We start from the raw sequence: 19,886 nt of genomic DNA on the forward strand, positions 1-19,886 counted from the left end.
CATGAAGCACAGTCCACTCGGGGTTCGAATCAGGCCGGAGCAGCCCAAAAATGTAAGGGAGGCCCGGATGAAGTTATGGGGGCCCGATCCAACCATATTATAGTTCATCACTATATTATAGTTCATTTGCAAGCCTACCGTGAAAATTTTAGACGGGGCCAGCAAAAATTTAGGGGGAAGGCGCCCCCTAGACCCCTGGATACGGGCCTGGTTCGAAACCCTCTGAAGAGCATGGTCGGAATGTTAACTGTCCTCGATATTTCTGTGTTCGTTTCCCTGTCGTGTGTGGATTACGTCGAATGTATGTGAGATGACAATGGAGACCAATATTCCACTTGGGACGAGCTTTTTTTTTTAATGGTAGAATGCTTACCTCTGGTGCGTGGGGTCCTTTGTTCTATTCCCACCCTAGTAAATTTGTAGTGGACAACATCGTGTCCGAGGGTTTTCTTGGAGTACTCCCGTTTCCTTCCACATTATCATTCTACTGATTCTTGCATCATAATTCACTTGCTTTAATCATCGTCTTCCTTACCCTAAGGGACATAATTGTGGGACGTTAAACTGAAAGATTACATTTTTTGATTTTGTTCTCATTCGTACAAGCAAGAGAATAGTGATAGTGAGAATAGTGATATAGTTTATTCTCATCTGAAAATTATTGAATATTATCAAATTATTGAATACTATCAAATACTTTCTGCTTATTGTTCCAGTCTCTTTATAGTGTTCGTGGTAAATTAAATATGAGGCGCTAAACTTGTAATATTGGAAGACTTCAGAACAATATTGAGAAAAAAAAGTGTGAAATAATATGCAATCTGAAAAGTGGATTTTAATATTGTACCATCATGAAGTTAATCATCGAAATTTAAATGCGTCCACTTTGCCTTGCCTCCTCCAGTGCATTGCAGGACCTGCGGTAGAGGTCTACACGGGCTCGGATCGAATCCGCAGGCCTAAGTCCGACCCTGGCCACGGGCCGGGTTCGGGGCTACAAAGCATATATCACTTCGGGCTCGGTCCTGGCTCAGGCTGTAACTTTTTAAATATACAACCATATTTCTCGGGCCTTTTCGGGCCTAACTTTGTAAATATACTGTACAATGATATATATTGCACCATTCTTTCTAGAGAACTCTTAAAGCATAACTGTAAAATTAAACCTCTAATTGTAATTAAATTTGTAAATAAAAATACAATTTTGCGTTAATTATTAAGTTTCTGTAATTCTGGCTTATTCGGGCATATTTGATTATCACATGAGTTCGGGCCGGCTTCGGGCCTAAATGCTGAAACATACTTCGGACTCGGGTCGGGCCTCACATTGTAAATTCAGCCGACCCGTGCAGACCTCTACTCTTCAGTTCCGCTTACTTCAGCACTGCCTCTAATAATTACTATTCTTTACCGAATGAAGTCGAATTCAATATAAGACTTAATTCATGGTTTTCCTTTTGTTTTTCGGGACATCAGAACGAACCCACAAACTGAAAATGAAACGTATCCCTTCGATGTAATGGAAAATACACAAATAGAGACAAATAACGAAAATATACACTTTTGTCCAATGTCTTAGTCAGCTGGCCAAAACGTTTTCCCAATATAAAGATTTTTCAGCTTAGAAAGAAAGAAAAAGGCGATTCCAAAGGCTTCGGTGCAGCTGTGTATAATCAGTTTGTTGCTATTATTGGCACCACGACAGTAATATAAAGAAAACGTTTCTGGCTACTATGTCAATGTGTATATTCTGTGGAGTTTAAAAATAGCTTTGCTTACGTCATGTCGCAAATAGGAAGTGCATGCGAGGTTTTGCTTTCTATTTCTTCTGGCAAATGTGGTAACGACAAGAAGTAAATGTAAGTAACAAAATTTTTTTTATACTCAACCTAATTACGTAATTCTTATACGGATATAGTATACGAGAGTGCCTCATCATTTAGCGAGGACTCACGAAGTGCAGTCTTTTAAGGATTATTCATTGAGGATATAGGAACTTGAAAATTAGGTAAAAATGCGACTTTCATTTAATTACTGAGTAATATAAAATAAAATGTACGTCGGTTTGCGTTGCGTTTCGTTGTGTTTTATGGTATGCGAAGAATAATAATGTGCCCTTGTACGTAGTGTATGAGTATATGTGGGGGATTTGAAACATATCGCATGTCACGTGCACGTGGATGCTTCTTACTACTTCTAAATGTAATAAAATCATTTTTATACGTAGTGCAACAGTAGGAAGTATCCACGCGCACAGATCATGAGGCACTGTTGTATACTATTACCCTTATACATATAGGCGATTAATGTTAATTTATTTGGAAATAGTTCATCGAGTGGCTTATTCACCTAACAGTTTATTTTTCATCCCTGTATTCGTGTGTTACTCCTAAACACTAGGGTTCACAATTTCTTTGTAATAAGGCTTAGGATGCCGATTCTCATTTCTGAATATTATCCGCCTCTTAATGGGGCGTTTACACTTGGTCGATTTAGTCGCACGACTAAATCGACTCGCTGCATTTGCCACTAAATCGAAGCAACTAGGCCGAATCAGATCGATGGATGTGTTCAATTATTTCAACCACAGAAAATAGAACGTCTTTCAATTCAGTTGCCAGTCGATTAGTCGCTTTCGATCAACAGGCGATTAAGTTGAATTCCCGTTTACACGGTCGATTAAGTTGAAAGTGACGTCAATTCAACTGAATCGAACGCAAATCGACTAAGTGTAAACGCCCCATAAGCATACATTATAAAAAGGACAATGAAAGTTGTCAGTAATTTTGGTCAAGTATCTTACCATACACTAAAAGCCTATGCGGTTATGGCATTTATTCCGAAATTGATCTTTCGCTTCATTTTCAACAAAAAGCGTAATAACAGCTACGAAAATTTAAAAATCACAAATTTTTAAGACCTCTTTAAAAGAGTGTAATGAAGTAGGGTAGGGTAGAGTGAAGTAAGGTAGGAATAAGTAGGGTCAGGTTAGCTTAGGACTAGAGACGTTTGTATCAATTTTGTTTAAATTAATAGAATGTAAGTTCTTTTCTCTGCGTAAGGATACCAACTGGAGTGTCTCTGTATACCTGCAGTCATACTTAGAATACAAATTCTCGTTACTTTCGCACAATTCAAGTATCCCGTAATCTTGCACAAAGTAGTTCCCTCCGTTTGCCTAATAGTTCCATGATTATATCCGCGGGTTAAGTTCCAAAGCTGGTCGTTCGTTTCTAGCAAAATTTTGAAAATTTACAGGGGCGGATCCAAGGGGGAGCTATAGGGGCTATAGCCCCCCTTCAAGCTCAGGTATACACTGGATAATATGGATAAAACTGCAAGCTATGGTTTAGCCCCTTCCTTGATCATATCCTCGATCCGCCACTATATATATAATAAAGCAAAGTTCTGCTCTCCTTACATATTATTAAACACACAAACGAGCATATTATTCATTTCTTTCTGGTAAATTTTCAAAATTTTGCTAGAAATGGAATATCACATTCCCTAAGATTAAGTATAATTTACTTAAGAGTAAAAGTCAAAAGCTGCGATTTTCTCAAAAACATCTCTGATGATATTTTAAAAATATTTCATAAAACAATTTTCCAAAAGCAACCCCGTTATGTGGTATAAGTCTTTTCTCTGATAAAAATCAAGAAGGAAACAATTAAGAGGAAAAGAAATTCCTTAGAACACTGAGAAGACATTAGGTTCTGAGAGACGTGAGAAAAATCCCAGAAAGACAGAAGACTACTCTAATTGATTATTAAATTCACTAAAACTTGAGAAAACGATGGAGGGAGAGAAGCTGACTATGATGACTAAATTGTGATAGACGTTAGAAAAACGATGTAATCGTACTGATCAACTCATTGCTTTTAATATTATTTCTTCTTGTTATCCATCAGGTAGACTTAGTTTCTTTATTATTTGTTCTTAATGTCTTTTTACTTATATTTTAAGCTCGGAACAGCCGAAACAAATAAATCTATATGCCAGAATGTTATACTTGATCAATGCAGTAGTGTATACCTACTTTTGGGTCACCCTGTATTGTATTCTTGGGGGTGAGTTTTTTTGGGCGATTTTCTCAGAAACGAAATGTCGTGCTTGCTTAGTGGTAGAGCGTTCATCTCTGGTGTGTGTGGTACCTGGTTCGACCCCAGCTCGTGCCAAGTGGACTTTGTGGTGGACAAACACACCGTGTACGTGGGTTTTCTCGGCGTTTTCCCGTTTCCTCCTTTATTTATTCCAGCATTGCATTCATATCTCATCATCACCGTGTCCTTTAGCCTAGGGGACATACCGGTGAAATATACAACTGAAAAATGTCAGTTTATTTTAATTTTCTTTCTGAGAAACGACTCAGACAGTTTTGTTCATGTTCATAACTAAATATTTCATTAATAAAGTGCCAATATGGCATAACTCATTTGTTCTTAAAAATCTACAAGGGGTAATGTATTCTTAGGGCATAGTTTTTTCGGACGATTTTCTCAAAACTACTGAAGCCATTTTGTTCATATTTAATTAATAACTCTATAATGTTCTGTGAATTATTCCTTTTAAAAAATCCACAAGGAGTAGTTTATTTTTGGAGATGAGTTTGTTTTCAGACTATTTTCTTGGAAACGACCCAGGCAACTTTGGTCGTATTTCACAAATAAATTATTTATTATTATTATTATTATTATTATTATTATTATTATTATTATTATTATTATTATTATTATTATTATTATTATGCATAAATTCACCACATGGGCTAGTTTACTCTTGGGGCGAGTTTCCTTTTACGGTTATGTAAAATAACACACATGCGATGATGTCGTTTTATAAACAAATATTTCATTAATAAGCCTCACATATAGAATAAATTATTTCTAATGGAAAAATCAGCAAAGGGTAGCTTACTTTTGGGAATGAGTTTTTTTTCGAAAGTGCCTTATAATTTTACTCCGAAAGTGCCTTATAGGTATTTCAGAAGAAAATAATTCATTAATAACTACAGCACTACATGATTTAGTTTAAGGAATTAAAACGGGAAAGTTTTATGCAGTGACCCATACCTTTTTTTTATAATTATTGCTTTAATTGATGAATTATGAATTATAATTATTAGATGTAGCTCTACCGCTACATCTGAACGTATCTAACTACGAGAAGGCAGACTTTGGTAAGTGAACTTTGGAGCCATTTTTTGCGAGGTGGTAGTGCACTTTTAAAGAGTTAATATTACAAACTGGGAGAGCGCAATGGCCAAAAATAACCGAGAAAAACCGTCTTAAAATTTTCTGCTCACCGCATATATCGGTGAGCAGAACGCGTATATCGGTGCGCAGTATAAGACGCGCAAATTTATTAAGTGACGGCGTGGCAGATTGAGAAGAACCTGAGACTGAAGTGTAAAGGGTCCCGGGTTCGATTCCCATTCGAGTCAAACTATTATTTTTGTTTTTTTGCTTCAACCAATAAAGTAGCCATTTGTAACTATAAGTAAAATATTAATTCACCATATGTTTATAATGTATTTAAAAAATAGAAATTTTTAATCACTTGTAAAATCTTTCAATTCCATGTTAACTAGGAACAAAATTTAATCTCTTCCGTAAATATTATTGTTACCGCCGTCATTGTGTAAAAATGTTCTGGAAGCTTCGTGTCTACATCTGATGACAGTGTGCAAATTACAAGGGGAATGAGGGGGGAAATCTTTGGTTATAGCAACATCCAGTATTAGCAAAAGGGACTTCCCCCTCAACTCCTTTGTAATTCGCACTGACAACAGATGTAGACAAGAAGCGTCAAGAACATTTATTAGACAACGACTGTCGTAACCATAATATAACGCGTGATATCAGTATATTTACGGAATAGATTAAATTCTCTTGCTAGTTAACATTGAACATTGAAAGATTTTACAAGTGATTGAAAATTTCTATTGTTTTAATACATTATAAACATATAATGAATTAATATTTTACTTATAGTAACAAATGGCTACCTTATTGGTTGAAGCAAAAAAAACGGAAATTAAAATTCGACTCTACCTGGAATCGAACACGGGACCCTTTACACTTGAGCCTCATGTTCTTCTGAGTCTGCCACGCCGTCATCTGACAATGTTGCACGTCTTACGATATATGCGGCGAGCAGAAACTTTAAGAAGGGTTTTTTGGGTTCCTTTTGGCCATTGCGCCCTCCTAGTATGTAATATTAACTCTTTAAATGTGCATTACCACCTCGCAAAAAATGGCTCCGAAGTTCACTTACCAAAGTCTGCCTTCTTGTAAGTGTATTCTTTGGTATTTTAAGATTTCAGGTATTAATTCTAAGCAATACTTGATGGTGGAGATATCCTCTATATTGTATGGTGATCTTTGTATTTGTTTACAGAAATTTTTTATTTGTTTTCGGTTTTATTTATAGATATTTGTGTCCAATTTATGACACAAACCTAGTACTATTTTATTATTTAACACTACATCGTGACTCAAGGATAATTCTCACCTTTTCGCTGAAAAGATGTTAAAGGGTAGATATTGTATGCTTATGTTTAAATTGAAACATGGGAATAAAATAAGACATTGAAGGCGAGACAGAGCATGACATCATGATATTCGTTCCTTCATGGCCAAGAGCCTGGTTCCTTTCCATTTCCAGTGAAGGTACTCGTATTTACCTCGGATGAAGTCACGAGTAGTAGTTCGGATTAGTAGCTCACTTTTATATAAAATTGATACTGAACAAGATCACAAAGCACCAATCAGCCATTATCATAACATCTATTACGTCAACTTTTGCGACAAATTGAAAGGTTTCCATGTACCAAATTTCACATAAGTAAATCCCCACGCTAAGCGGGTTTGCATATCCAGGCTCCTAACTATGAAAATATTTACGATCACTCCAACCCCAATCATTTCACAGATTCAACCTGTTGTATATAAGTTATTAGGACAAAAATTTAATGTAATTTATACGAAAAACCCTTTTATGCATTGCAAGACCTGTAACGTCCAAATATTCACCACGAACTTATAGTCGTATCGACATAAACAAAGAAAAAGTGTGGAGCAGGAAACCACTTTACACAAAAGTCAAAAGAGAGCCATTGAAAACATACGAACTGGCCGAGCGGTTTGGGTCACTAGTCTATCAATCAGAAGCTTGTGTGTTCAAACCCTGTAGAAAATATTCGTTTTGTTTGTTTCTTAAAAGTGTGTTCCTATTTTCATCAGAGGACTGAGAACATTTCTTTGAATAAATCTTTGGAAACTACTTTTCTCTGAAATTCGATTAGAAGCGAACATTATATGAATTGCAAATCTAAAAGCCATAGCTGAGAACAAAATATTAAATATGTTCAATGTTTCATTATTATTCTTTGATTTGTAATGAAAAACTAATTATAAGCATTGACGATTTCAGAAGATTCTCCCCGGGGGACGGTCAATATATGAATGAGAGAAAACTGATAAAACATTATTAGTCCACTTTGAGCATGATCGAAAATAACTTATGGCCGCGAAGGGAAATTTATGTCGACAAGGTCTCAAATTCTCCCACCGGTCATGCCCTGAAATCATCAGTGTTTGAAAGATTTCCTTAACAAATAGAATATTATATTTATTTCTCGTTCTACGTTTTGAAATGGAAAAATCATAATTTTAAAGAGAATTATAATACAATAAGCATAAAGATTTATAGAACTAATGAAGTAAATATTCTTGTGTAAGTTATCGATTTCTAATCGGATTAAAACTAGAATATTCTTTTACATCACACTTTAAAGTAAATCCTTTCTCTATATAGTTCTTACTGGAAAGCATGTTTAACTCCAATTACTTGATCAATATTTTTAATAATATATTTTTATTGTAATACTCTTACTATTCAATGGCGTATGCACTTCATTTCCCAAAGCAAAACCTCACAAATGTATAATTGACTAGTGAATATTATTAAATAAATTATCATTTAGTTTACGTCAATACAGCATCGCCCGATTCGAAGCTTCGTACTTTAAATAATAATAATAATAATAATAATAATAATAATAATAATAATAATAATAATAATAATGAAATCATAGCCATATCTTTATCAGAATTTCAGGCTTAGTCAATAAATGAATTCAACGTGGTCTCTATTCGAAGCTCTATTTAATCGAATCCGATAGAAATACGAAGAGGAACTTCGAGAACAGGTCAAAGAAAAAATGTTGCTTTGGTGGAACTGGAACTAACTTTTAAGAGTTCTTTACAATTTACAAACAAATGCCTTTGACACTTTTTTCTTTTATTTAAGTTAACTGATTCACCGGACCTATCGGGGTAACTTACCTCTATTTTCTACAATCTTTTGCATTAACCTTGAACGACAAGAACACGAACACAAAAACATCCATCTAGGTATGACAGTTAAAATTCCAAACTTTCCCCACGGGGAATCGAACCCGGGACCCCATACACCTGAGGCACACATGCTAGCCACTAGACCAGCGGGGAGAGCGAGTGAAAGGTATTTTGTAGTGTCTGAAGTTTATGCCTATTTCGCCCGGATATAATATGTCTATTGATGTTTTTATGTTTACCGTGTTCGTTAGTTTGAGGAATCAGGTTCTATTACATATTCGTCCATAAATATTATACAAATTATCAGAATTATTCATGATCTTCCATGGAAATTCACTGGTGCATGCACAGTAGACAGACAATGTAATTGGAAGGTGAGTTCAACAGAGATTATATATTCCGCCGATTATATTTTATTTAGTAGCTATTTAGAAGAGAGCGAAAACGAGTCTACATAATGAAGATGGAATTTCGGTAGAACATAGAATGGTGAGGTGTATACGGTTTGGGGTTGATATGGCTGTTGTTGCAGAATCTAAAAAGAAAATTAACAAGATGTAGGAAACTTGAGAAATTCTTGTGAAGAATATGGGATGGAAATAAATGTTAGAAAGACAAAATCCATGATGATTGAAACGAAGCGATCGGTGTCAAATATAGAAGTAGGAGCGGGAAAAAACAAGTGACTAGTTTTCGATATCTGAGTACTATTGTTAGTGATGATATGACATGCGAACGTGAAATAAAAGCAAGGATAGAAATGGCGAAACGAGCCTTTAGGATGGAGGAAATAGTATTTTGTGGGACCACGAATAGAGTTGAAAAGAAAAAGACTCATAAAATGCTTCGTGTACTATATTTTACTGTATTTATCGTATGTGAAGATGGAGAGGTTAACAGAAGATCGTGGAGCATGGCAGCTTCTCAGCTGCGGTAAGTGACCCGCTGGTAATGGCGGAATACTTCTGATATAATGATGCTGATGATGCACAGCAGAAACAGAAAGATCCACTTTACTGTCATTGCTAATACGAATCACAATGCAAATTTCTACAGGTTGTCAAAATACCTCGCTCTAAAAGCTGTAGAAAACTATCTGTTACTATGCGAGGGAAAAATCATAGGTCGAGCAACAATGAGGCAAACTGCCGCTCAGATAACTGTGACGAGAAAACTGAAGAAATTGATTTAGCGATATGAAGAAGGTAGTGAATATTTCACATCTTGGCTAAGAAGTAGGAGACCAATAATAATAATAATAATAATAATAATAATAATAATAATAATAATAATAATAATAATAATAATAATAATAATAATAATAATAATAATATCAGAAATTAATATTTATTTCTAACAAGACTTTTGCATACCCTCGTAGTGCAACATTATGTTTTTATAAAACGGTCATTATAAAATTGTCAAGCTAAATTTGAAAGTCATTATGAGTGGTGCTTTATTTATTTATTGCACAATTCATTTCTGTCAGTAGCTTTCGCCACTTTACTCCCTCTTCATGCTTACTCAGGCGGAAGCTGCGCGTCCCCAGGTTGGGAACTACTGCTTTCTACTAAGGAATTCTGACAGCCAGGTTAGACATTTGCATTCTGACTAACATCAGTAAACTGCGTTCTTCTGTTTCTACTGCGGATGCACCAGTGAATTTCCATGGAAGATCATTTATATAATATTTATGGACGAATATGTAATAAAACCTATATCAATAATATATATCATTCCTCAAAGTAACGAATACGGTAAACATTAAAAAATCAATAGACATATTACAACAGGCTGAAATAGGTATAAACTTCAGACACTACAAAATACATTTCATTTGCTCTCCCCGTTGGCCTAGTGCCTAGCAAGTGTGCTTCAGGTGTATGGGGTCCCGGGTTCGATTCCCCATGGGGAAAGTTTGAAATTTTAACTGTCATACCTAGGTGGATGTTTTTGTGTTCGTGTTCTTGTCGTTCAAGGTTAATGTAAAATATTGTAAAACGTGTATAACCGAGTAGAAAATAGAGACAAGTTACTCATATGTCAGATACGTTCGGTGAATCACTTAACTTAAAGAAAAGAAAAAAGTGTCTAAGGCATTTGTCTGTAATTTGTAAAAAAAAAAAAAAAATTAAAGGTTACTTCCAGTCCCACCAAAGTAACATTTTTATTTTATCTGTTCTGTAAGTTTCTCTTCGTGTTTCTATCTGATTCGATTAAATAGAGCTTCGAATAGAGACCACGTTGAATTCATTTATTGACTAAGCCTGAAATTCTGATAAAGATATGGCTATGATTTTATTATTATTATTATTATTATTATTATTATTATTATTATTATTATTATTATTATTATTATTTAAAGTACGAAGCTTCAAATCAGGCGATGCAATATTTACGTAAACTAAATGGTAATTTATTTGATAATATTCACTAGTCAACTATACATTTGCGAGGTTTTGCTTTAGGAAATGAAGTGTATACAACATGCTTTGGGAAATGAAGTGTATACAACATTGAATAGTAAAAGTGTTACAATAAATATATATTATTAAATATATTGATTAAGTAATTGGAGTTAAACATGCTTTCCAGTAAGAATTATATATAGAGAGGATTTACTTTAAAGTGTAATGTAAACGAATATTCAAGTTTTAATCCGATTAGAAATCGATAACTTACACAAGAATATTTACTTCATTAGTTCTATAAATCTTTATGCGTATCGTATTATAATTCTATTTAAAATTACCATTTTTCCATTTCAAAACGTAGAACGAGAAATAAATATAATATTCTATTTGTTAAGGAAATCTTTCAAACACTGATGATTTCAGGGCATGACCTGTGGGAGAATTTGAGACCTTGTCGACATAAATTTCCCTTCGCGGCCATAAGTTATTTTCGATCATGCTCAAAGTGGACTAATAATGTTTTATCAGTTTTCTCTCATTCATATATTGACCGTCCCCCGGGGAGAATCTTCTGAAATCGTCAATGCTTATAATTAGTTTTTCATTACAAATCAAAGGATAATAATGAAACATTGAACATACTTAATATTTTGTTCTCAGCTGTGGCTTTTAGATTTGCAATTCATATAATGTTCGCTTCTAATCGAATTTCAGAGAAAAGTAGTTTCCAAAGATTTATTCAAAGAAATGTTCTCAGTCCTCTGATGAAAATAGGAACACACTTTTAAGAAACAAACAAAACGAATATTTTCTACAGGATTTGAACACACAAGCTTCTGATTGATAGACTAGTGACCCAAACCGCTCGGCCAGTTCGTATGTTTTCAATGGCTCTCTTTTGACTTTTGTGTAAAGTGGTTTCCTGCTCCACACTTTTTCTTTGTTTATGTCGATACGACTATAAGTTTGTGGTGAATATTCGGACGTTACAGGTCTTGCAATGCATAAAAGGGTTTTTCGTATAAATTACATTAAATTTTTGTCCTAATAACTTATATACAACAGGTTGAATCTGTGAAATGATTGGGGTTGGGGTGAACGTAAATATTTTCATAGTTAGGAGCCTGGATATGCAAACCCGCTTAGCGTGGGGATTTACTTATGTGAAATTTGGTACCATGGTCCAAAGACAGGAGTAATCTATGACTTGAGAGTAACGTCCATCAATTGTAGTCACCTTATCTCCAGTCGTCATTCTTCTCACGTGTCAGAACGTAATAATATTATTTTCATCTTCTCACCCTCCGTAATTCTTCTCACGTTTATCAGAATTTAATCATATTATAGTCGTTTTTCTCACGTCTATCAGGGTTTAATCATTACAGTCGTCTTCTCTTCCTCTGTCGTTGTTCTAATGTTTATCAGAATTTAATCATATTATGATCGCTTATCTCACGTCTGAGTTTAATCATTATAGTTGCCTTCTCTCTCTCCATCGTTTTTCTCACGTTTATCAGAATTTAATTATATTCTAGTCTTTTTCTCACGTGTGTCTGTATTTAATAATTATAGTTGCCTTCTCTCCGTCCATCGCTTTTCTCACGTTTATCAGAATTTAATCATATAGTCTTTTTTCTCACTTCTATCAGCATTTAATCATTAAAGTCGTCTTCTCTCTCTCCGTCATTTTCACACGTTCATAAGAATGTAATCATATTATAGTCATTTTTCTCACGTTTTTCAGAATTTAATCATATTTCATCGTTTCTCTCACGTCTATCACAGTTTAGTCATCTCTCCCTCAGTCATTTTCTCACGTTTTAGAGAATTTAATAATCAATTAGAGCAGTCTTCTCTCTTTCTGGAATTTTTCTCACGTCTCTCAGACTCTAATGTCTTCTCAGTGTTCTAAGAAATTTCTTTTCCTCTTAATTATTTCCAATGTTATTATTTCCTCATCTACTATTCTCTAATACTTTCTCCTTCAGTTTTCATTTTTGCTGAGCTAATCTTCTACCATTTCCCCCTCTATAACCACGTTTCAAAGCCCCGCAATATTTTTCCTTTTATCTATCATAATGTATGTATTTCTACTCCATACAATATAAACTTCAGAACAAACACCATGAGCCATTATGTTTTGATTATATTTCTTGTTAATTCTTTACTCAGTACAATATAAAACATTTCGTTCTTTCTTCTTTAGTAGTTATATCACATTACTAACTTTTTTTTTTATTTCACGCCCACACTTTAGAACTTTACTCATAAAACTACCTACAGATACCAGTAAGTGTTTACTCGATAGGAAAATAAAGAGACAAACATAAACGGAAAAGAAAGGTAAAGAAAATACTTCTGACAGGGTTGGAAATTACTAAGGAGAATTTAGAAATTGAAGTTACTTGAGAAACCGTGTCTACTTTTTAAGTTACGGAGTAATTTAATGGCGGTATGGGAACTTGGAAACTAGAAGTACTAAATAAATAAAAGCAAGATCTTAACTTGATTTATTACCCTTTGAAAGAGAGAAAATAAAAGTTCAAGATCATATTGACATATAAAACTTTAATGGAAAATGTTTCTACTGATAGAAATCTGAAATGTTATTCAATATCAGTTCTTTTTTTTTTGTTCTATCACTCACATACTCAATGCATGAAGGAAGATGATACGTAGAATTCAATTGACTCAGCAAAAATGTTTTGAGATGCAGAAAGAGACATGAAAAGGTTCCTCGATATCTACAACGAATAAATACATGTACTGCTTTATTACAAGTGAAATAACTCTTGAGGAAACTATAAATATACAAGGTGTTTTGAAAACCTTTTTACAACGTTTGAGAAGCGAATTGCTCGCTTGAAGCCAAAAAAGGTTTCGGAGATAGAAAAAAAGGAAGATCGTCTTTTAAGTAGACCCATAGTATGTGAAAAATTAACTTTGACATTGCAATGTAAAACATTTCGTGAGGAAATGCACAAGAAACAAGAAGCGTTGCAATCTGCTTGCCAGGGAACTCTGTAAATCATATTAACTAGCTAAAATTGTGAAACATACATCTTTCATAGCAAACTTTTATTACCGTAGTATTTCTATTAATCAAATTCCTCACTAAATATTTAAAGTATGTGACTCACGTATTTAAATAAATAAGAAACTACCTACATTTCTTCTTGTTTCACACATAACTTCAACATACTGAATTCGATTATACTATTTTAGTTACAAGGTAGGATCAAAAAGTAAGGTAATGTTTTTTTTTTTTTTTTTTTTTAGAAATCTTTATGTCTCGGTTGCCTATACTGTTACAGGGTATACATGACACTGCAAACTAACATTCTACATAGTCGCCATATTTGTCTAAGCACTTGTTTCAGCGGGTGACGAATGCATCAATGCCACTATGGAAGAAATCTGTGTCAAAACTGTTCAACCAGGTTTTCACTGCATCCTGTGCCTCTTGCACTGTGTTGAAGCGTTGTTCTTGAAGATGCTTCTTCATTGGTCCGAAGAGATGGAAATCGCTGGGTGCAAGGTCCAGGCTGTATGCAGTATGTTCCAAAACCTCCCAGTTGAAACGTGTGACATGATCACGGTTGAGATGGGCTGTGTGCGGTCGAATATTGTCGTGTAACAACAAGACACCCTCCCTTAGTGCTCCAGGTCTTTTCCGACTAGGGATGCGCACGAGTCGAGTCGAGATTTAAGCCTGTCTCGAGAAAATGTCTCTCGACTCGTGTCTCGACTCGAAAATGTGTTGCTGTCTCGACTCGACTCGAATTCGAGTCGAGACAAAATATACGAGTTAAAATATATACACACATCAGCCAGACCGTTATGACTACCTACCTAATTGTTAGTATGTCCACCTTTTGGCACGAATAACAACGGCAACGCGTCTTGGCATGGTCGCAATGTTCCTAGGTGGGTCGCTAAAGAGAGTTGGCACCACATATGCACACACAGGTCACCTAATTCCCGTAAATTCCGGGGAGGGGGTGTTGCCCCCTCACGTCACGTTCAATCACATCCCAGATGTGATCGATTGGGTTCAGATCCGGAGAGTTTGGGGGCCAGCACATCACTTGGAACTTGCTCCTGTGTTCCTCGAACCACTCCATCACACTCCTGGCCTTGTGACATGGTGCATTATCTTGTCGAAAAATGCCACTACCGATGGGAAACATGGCCGTCATGAAGGAGTGTACGTAGTCTGTAAGCAGCGTGTGACGCCTCGGCCGTCATAGTGCCTTGCTTGAGCTCCACTAGACACATGGATGCTCACCTGAATGTTCCCCAGATAATAATTAAGCCGCAGCCAGTTTGTCTCCGTCCCGCGGTACAGATGTCAAGGAGCTGTTTCCTTTGAAAATGACGGATTCGCACCCTCACATCGTCATGATGAAGAAGATATCGGGATTCATCAGACAATGGAACGCTCTGACATTGTGCCAAGGTCTAGTGGCGATGATCACGTGTTCATTTCAGTTATAGTTGCCGATGTCGTGGTGTTAACATTCGCCATTGTTAGGAGTGTTCGGTGCACTGTGTGTTCAGACTACTGTTGTGAAGGCCTGTGAAAAAAAGAAAATTTTGGGTAAAAAACAGTTTTTTTTACTGTTTTCCCGAGCTGGGGAAAAAAACGGAAAATTTGGGTATCATTAGAATCATCATTTTTGTTAATCACAGAATCATTTTAATTAATAAGTTAAATCAAACATATATTTCATAGAGATATCTTCATTGTTCTATGTAAAATTCTGGAAATTTTGAAACCATTAGAAAAAATCATTTGTTCGGAAATATTGGCAAAAACAGGAAAATGTAATTTAAAAACTATTTGTTGGCCTGATGCTAGTAATCCTACTTGCTGTAACATGTCTGCAACATATACAGTGGGAAGTCGGAAACCGAACTAATTGGGACCACAGGTATTCGGATTTTCAAATTGTTCGGATTTTCGAAAATGACCAAGAAAATGCCATTTAGGCTTACATATACTGTACGGTATGTTCTTCTATCGATACAGTGGTTATTCAGTAATTACAATACCGTACGTAAGGCTACTTACATTTAATGTTTCTGAAGAACTTGCTTGTACTGTAAATAACACTGTTCTTGTACGTCACACTTAAAACTTATAGGCCTAAGAAAAAATAAAAATAAAAATACATGACAAACTATAACATATAAATGAACTTTTGTAAAAACACTGACTTCACATAATGTCGATGGACACGCTATTGTTTGTTTATCGCTAGCGTTAAGACAAAATGTAAAAAGCTTCTAGGGACTGCGTTCGGATTTTTGACGTTACGATTATCGATGTCCTACTGTATATACAATGTATTTCGCTAACGGAAAAATATTAAAGCAACAGGTTTTAATTCCACTTTACACACATACACCGCACAAGTAAGTAAATTTGAGCAGCGAGAAATATATTAAGTGAAACTTTCGTTAGTTATTATTACAGACTAGCAGAATATCCGTTCTTCACACGGGGAGAATACGTTTCATTTTGGACACAAAGGGCACCAAAACTGTCACCAATAAACTTGTGGAGCCCCAAAACTATGAATTTGACATTAATATCGATAATTTTCAATTATCTTTACATGTCACCATCCTCCTTAGAGTACTAATGGGGCTGAATTTGTGGATTTAAACGGCATCTTCTGTTCATCTCAGCGAGTATGGATTCGAGGCCATTTTCGATCATGTATATACAGTATATCTATATATGTAGTGGCGGATCCAGGATGTGATCAAGAGAGGGGCTAAACCATAGTTTGCAGTTTTATACAGTGTAAAGCAGGATTGAAGCTCATTTTATGCAGTGTATACTTGAGTGTGAAGGAAGAGCTATAGCCCCCTTGGATCCGCCTTTGTATATATATAACGCAGAGGTGAACGCCCTACCACTGAGCCACCGCGCCCCCACAGTACTTCTTGTGTACCCCTATATATGTAATAAAGAACTAATGGCCATGTTTTTTTTTTATAAAAGTATTCAATTAGAACTGAACAATTTACATAAAATTTGGAATCGACAAATGAAAACGGCACGTTTCTAGCACTTGTGGGTTCGAGATCTCATTGTTGAAAGGATTGGAGACAAACATATAAACTTTTCTGTGAGGAGAAACATATACGCGTAAATCTAGTATTTTAATATATATATAATAATTGGAATAGTTTTAATTTTCGAGTGCTATTTTTTAATATTCACAATATTGAAATTTTTGAACTTACATTTTTCGCGTGTTTGAAAAGAAAATAGATATCATTACTAGTAAAATTAACCTAATACAAACATATTTACTTTTTTCAATTTTTCCGGAAAATCGAGAAAAAAAACTTTTTTTAAAAAACAGGTTCAAAATTTCCGGAAATTTGACAACACTAGTTCAGACACTTGTACTTTGTCCAGCATTAAACTCTGATCTTAGTTCCGAGGCAGTTCACCGCCTGTTCTGTTTTACCAGTCGGACCAGCCTACGTCGTTCGACATCTGTAATGAGGTGGGGGACACCCAACCCCTCGACATTTGGACGTCTTTTCCCCTTGGTTGCGCCACTTGCTGAAGACAATCACCACAGCAGTCCTCGAACACCTGACAAGTCCTTCAGTTTCCGAAATTCTCGTGCCGAGTGTTTCTGAGCGAGCACTTTCTTCAAAATAATATTAAAAATTATAGAAAAATTTTCGAGACATTCGAGTCGAGTCGAGATTTTTACCAGCTGTCTCGACTCGACTCGAAAATTCGAGTCGAGAAATACGTTTGTCTCGACTCGTCTCGAATTTTACAAAGTGTGTCTCGACTCGTGCACATCCCTATTTCCGACGTATGGCCTCTCTCAGTCTGTCCAACGCCTAGCAATAGGTCCGAGTAATGATCATGGTACCCAGTGGAACGAATTCCAGGTGAATCACACCAAGGTGGTCCCAAAAGACAGTGGCTATTATTTTCCTTGCACTTGTTACTGTTTTAAACTTTTTTGTATGGGGGCGATGAAGGATGTTTCCACATGATGGAGGAACGTTTCGATTCAGATGTCCGCAATGGCACAGATGTCTAATCACCTGTAATCCGTAGGGCATTAGTATTCGTGAGCGGAGGACAATGACATATAAAAATAAATGAAAATGATCTATATTAATGTCGAATCCATGATTTTCAGAGTTCCTAAGTTGATTGATAACAATGTAAGTGCCCTCCAAGGCCAAGGTCTGCTCTCAGTTATGGTAATACCATGCCCAGCATTCCTAGGGGAAAGGGAGAAGGGATATATAAAATGATCGAAGCGACCGATATTAGTGTCGAATCCATAATTTGTCACGGTCGCTTAGGTATATAGTGACACGAGTCTGTTTAAATCCGATTTAAGCTCCATTAGCACTCAGGAGGAGGGTGAAATGGCTACGAATGTAAAAATATCGATCTTTTTCGATATTAGTGTTGAATCTATAACATTCGGAGTCTCTAAGTTGATTGATAGCAGTTCCGATGGCCTTTAAATTTAACCTCCAACAGTGGTAAGACTCCCTAGCACATTTAGGAAGAGTGGAAGGCTTCCCTAGTGGGGTGGGAAGGGGTTGGCTTAAAAAATAATCCAAAATGTCCGATATTAGTGTTGAATCCATAGTTCTTTTTGTCACTGAGATTAATAATTACAATCCCTATAGTGTTAAATTCCAAGTTGAGGGTGAGAAAAGATGAAAATAAAATGTCTGAATTTGATTGAAATTAGTGTTGAATCCATTGTTTGGGTTCGTTAGGCTATGAGGCTACAATCGCAATTATATTTAATCTCAAGTTTAGGCATGAATGAGTATGTCAGTTGGATTAGGAGTTTACAGGGGCAGCGTCGAAGATATTGCCTGCACTTTATGTTTTTGGATGTATGTGTATGAATGTATATTCCAGCGTAACTCCGGAACGTCTGGAGCAATTTTAAGCAAACTTGATGGACAAATAACTTTCAATCTGGAAAAAAAAAAAAAAATACTGTGAGAGTGTGACATCCCAAGAGGTGAGAGTTGAAAGGAGCGAGGAGTAACACGTAAAATAAATACAAGACAACTGATGTTAATGTGCGATCCATAGCTTTCTGGGTCACTGAAATGAATCGTGAGGATGTCAATGGCGTTAAATCCAAGTTCATCCGCATCGGCATTGAGTTGAGGAGAGGGGAGAGAAGTGAAAAGAAGTAAAATGTCAAAAATGACTGAAATTCGTGTCGAATTCATAGCTTTTGGGGTCGGAAAAATGTTTTATCAATTTGATATTAGTTTTGGAAGATATTTAGTACCCACTTCAAGCTGGGCTTCTTAATCATATCAATTTGATTTAAAAAAATTTGTGAAGATAGAGTGTTTCAATATTTATATCAAAAGTAGAGTATCTTCTGTACTTTTTCATTGAAGTTTCATTGAAATAAATATTTTTTTTAGGGGAAGAGGATTCAAGATTTTCCACAAATTTAGGTTAGGACGCGGATTCACACTTCTTGTAAAAGAGCGTAAGAACTATTTAGTTCCGGTAACTTAAAGCCTCTCTCCACTGTATCAACGTTATTTCTATATTTATATTAGTGTTAGTCACAAGAATTGAAACTTCCCAATAAATAGAGTCATTGAAACAAGTTCGGAAATAGTTCCTTTCTAAATGCTTTGATTGATGTATGGCCGTGTGATCGTGAGTCGTTAATGAATAAACTGAACTTTAATTAGCTTTAGAGTTACCAGATTTTAATAAACAATCAAGGTCACTGAACCCAAATCTGAAATCAATTTCTCTCTTTGTTTCAATTAGGTGTTAGGATGAATTCTTAAAATGGAGGAATCTAACCAAACGGAAAAGACCTGCTAATTTCAGAGTAATGATATTACAAGTGGAATCATAAATTAAGGTAGTGAAGCAGCCATGTCTCACGCTAAACCAAAATACAGAAGGGACCAGTTATATTGTTTCTCATTGTCCATTTCCCAAAGGGTGTCGAGTTCGATATCTGGTAGGGTCATGTGTTTCCTCGTTAAACAGATGATTCCAAACTTAGAAGTCAAAACTCCCTTTGGAAGAAACACTTGCATCGTCCAATTATTC

General features: G+C 35.6%; 1 protein-coding gene across 1 annotated transcript in view; it reads left to right on the top strand.

Moving 5' to 3' along the window:
- Positions 1 to 1,700: 1,700 nt before the first annotated feature.
- The window catches only part of LOC145672610 (BTB/POZ domain-containing protein 2-like), a 72,833-nt gene continuing 54,647 nt past the window's right edge, over positions 1,701 to 19,886 (top strand). The window contains exon 1 of the mRNA XM_081741771.1: positions 1,701 to 1,859. The gene's annotated coding sequence lies outside the window, so the exon portion shown is untranslated. The remainder of the gene's footprint in view (positions 1,860 to 19,886) is intronic.

Source organism: Thermobia domestica, chromosome 2, assembly GCF_964235325.1.
Source record: "Thermobia domestica chromosome 2, izTheDome1.hap1.1, whole genome shotgun sequence".
NCBI lineage: Eukaryota > Metazoa > Arthropoda > Insecta > Zygentoma > Lepismatidae > Thermobia > Thermobia domestica.